The sequence below is a fragment of the Hipposideros armiger genome, unplaced genomic scaffold, assembly GCF_001890085.2.
Source record: "Hipposideros armiger isolate ML-2016 unplaced genomic scaffold, ASM189008v1 scaffold_278, whole genome shotgun sequence".
Taxonomy (NCBI): Eukaryota; Metazoa; Chordata; class Mammalia; order Chiroptera; family Hipposideridae; genus Hipposideros; species Hipposideros armiger.
The window spans coordinates 108,979-111,932 of NW_017731628.1; the positions used below are offsets into that span (position 1 = coordinate 108,979).

The following is a 2,954-nucleotide window of genomic DNA, read 5'->3' on the forward strand; positions in this document are numbered from 1 at the left end:
GCTGAGATGAAATATGTCTAAGACCTGCTCAGTTTTGTGAATCAGAAGCTAATCTGATAACAAGTCTACTGAACAGCCTGGCATGTTAAGTTGATCTTTAATGATATGCTTAAATGAAACCATAAAAACAGTAGCATCTATGAGAAATAAACGATGACCCAACCTGTTCGAAAAGTTGCCCAGGGATACATTTGAAATCTGTAACTTGTTTCAAGTGTCCTGAAACTCAGCAACAGGGAGGGAGTCTACTTCTGCCTAGAAGAACGCAGTTGCAAGTAAGTGAATGCTGACTAGATGCTTTCAAATGTCAAAAAGAAGAAAGAGCAGTTCAAAAGTCTGACTCAAACCCACAAAGGCAACCAGGAAGGTGAGCCAGACACTCAAATGCATGTCCATCTTCTCCAGATTTTAAGTACCACACCCTGTCTGAAATGAGCATTGCAAAATTTATTCCTAATTCCGAGAACTGGTGGAAAATGTGCTCAGAATTACTTTCTCCTTCACGAATCACACTGTTTTGCTCCTCCCCCCATCACCGCCAAAGCCTCCTAGCCAAATTATTGCTTCACAGTCTCACCTTGTATGGCTAAGGGATTTCGCTCCCTATATGGCATCCTGGTTCTCAAAGGACAGAGAGCTGGACATGCTGCCCATGTTGGAGGGGGGGGGGGACGGGGATGATGGGCAACAGTACTGCAGCCAACAGCCTATCCTGAAAATAAGCCATTATGTGGACTTTGTCCACCATCTTGAATCAGCTCCAACACCTCTCTTAAGAACTGCCCCCAAAAGGGAACTCACCAGTCCTGCTACCCCCACGTTGCTTACCTGAGTTACAGTTATCCTGGAAAATGCACAGCAAGGGAAGAGAAAAGCGAGGCGCAGGACCTGAGTGTGGAGGCAGCTCTGTGGGGCAGAGCAGCCTGCTGCTCACCTGAGTCCCGGGGCCCCGCCCATTGTGGCCACTCCCACTCTGCACTCTCCCTCCCACGGCTACACTCTCAGCCCTTACTCATGTCTCTTGGCAGCTTGTCCACAATTGAAAATATTATTCAGGCTGAAGGTGCTGTTGTCTGCACAGCTTCTAAAGGCCTCCAACATGCTCAGGCAGGAAGGTACGGCAGTAATTCCTGCCTTGGGGTAAATACATACATACATAAGGGCAACCCTCGTAGTCACGTGGGACTTGAGGGTGAAATATTATATGAAATAGAAAGGATATGCGATGGCCGTAATAATTCATACTTCTCAAATATGGTGGTACCACAAAAAAAGCACCCTAACCACCAATCTTTCCGTGTAAACTGCCGGCGCTCCTTCTGCCAGATGCCAAACAGGTAGCTACCTTCAAAACCGAAGGGCTATCACAAAAGAAGAGGGTATATCAATTCAATAAATTATACTCAGCAAAAGATATAATACCAAGTTGACAGGAGTTGCCAACAAAATATGGTGATTAGGATTACACAGCTCTGCCCTGAAATCGCTTTGTGGAGGCTGGGCTCCGCTTAAGGTTTGTCCTGCCTCCCTCAGCATCTTCATACTATAGGACCCACAGCCTTCCTAAGGAACCTGTCATCAGGAAAGCACCTGAGACTGAGGCAATTTCTTTTCTGCTGAACTCATCCAATATGCCCTATTGTTTCCTAATAGTTTGTTTACTGTACGTTCTCCTCTATCTGACTATGAGAATCTTAAGGGTGAGGACCAAACCTCATTCATTATTATACCAACACTCTGTATAGACTTGACGGACAGTATGCAGTCAGTAAATGCTTGTTGACTAAATGAATGAGAGCAACTCATTTTGCTAAACTAAGATTGACAAATAGCTTTCCTTCCCCCCAGGCCCTACGTATTTTATAATTAACCGGGATGAAAGTCATCAACTAAATGAGTTGAACTCCGAAAGTAGGATTTCGGGTATCAATGGAACAAGTGGAGGCAAGAAGGTCATAAATAGGTGATGTGGGCAAGACGCCTCTCAAAAATCACACTGTCCAGCTACAGTGGTGTTTTGGTGCCCAGTCATAAATTTGGAAACTGACTCTACCATTGCTTGATAAATCCTAGACAAAGTGCTTAACCTCTCTAGCCTCAGTTTGCTCATCTGTAAAATGAGACACACACATACATGAAGAGACAGTCCATATAAAGTGTCTGGCACACATAGCACATGCTCCCTAATAATGATAGAGATTATCACCCCTTTGTCTATTCCTCAGGCGGGCACAGGCTCTGAGAATATCAAAATGACCAAAAGACTGGGGCAGGGTATTCACATCGAAGTCACTAAAATCACTACTGAACGCCTGAAGCATGCTTGCTACTGTGACCTAAAGATTTTAAGAGACTTACACTTAAATCAGAGAGCTTTGTCCCTTGTCCCTTTTGATGGCTGAATTCCNTAGAAGAAATGTACAGAAAAGAGAACTTTATGAGCAGAAAACTCTTATTCTCTATGAAATACATATATATTCTATAGACACTTGCTGCCCAAGGTGTGGTCCAAGGACTAAGAGCTTCAACTTCACCTGGGACCTTGTTGGAAGAGCAGAATCTCACCACCACCACCGCCGCCCCCCACCCAGACCTACTGAATCAGGATGTGTATTTTAGCAAGATTCCAGGGTGATTCGCCTGCACATTAAGTTTGAAACACCATACTGTGGAGGACATAGCAGCGATTCTAATTCTAATGCTTGTTAAAAATCTAAAAATTCCACATCCCATTCCTACCGATCTTTATTCAAGTGATCTGAAGCCAGGAATTTGCACCTTTAATAAACACCCAGGTGGTTCTGTGGAAGATGGTGCCCCTCAGACCATGCTTATTTGCACTATTACCAGTAAATTTGCAGATGATATAACACCAACAGGAGCCATGGAAAGCAGCCTTAGGAAAAAAAAAAATCCCTTGCAACTCTTGGTTTGGTTGAAATCAGGCCAAATGT

General features: G+C 44.1%; 1 protein-coding gene across 1 annotated transcript in view; it reads right to left on the reverse strand.

The window, feature by feature from the left end:
• SERPINB5 (serpin family B member 5) overlaps positions 1–898 on the reverse strand; it is a 23,946-nt gene extending 23,048 nt beyond the window's left edge. The window contains exon 1 of the mRNA XM_019657686.1: positions 829–898. The gene's annotated coding sequence lies outside the window, so the exon portion shown is untranslated. The remainder of the gene's footprint in view (positions 1–828) is intronic.
• Between the last annotated feature and the right edge of the window lie 2,056 nt (positions 899–2,954).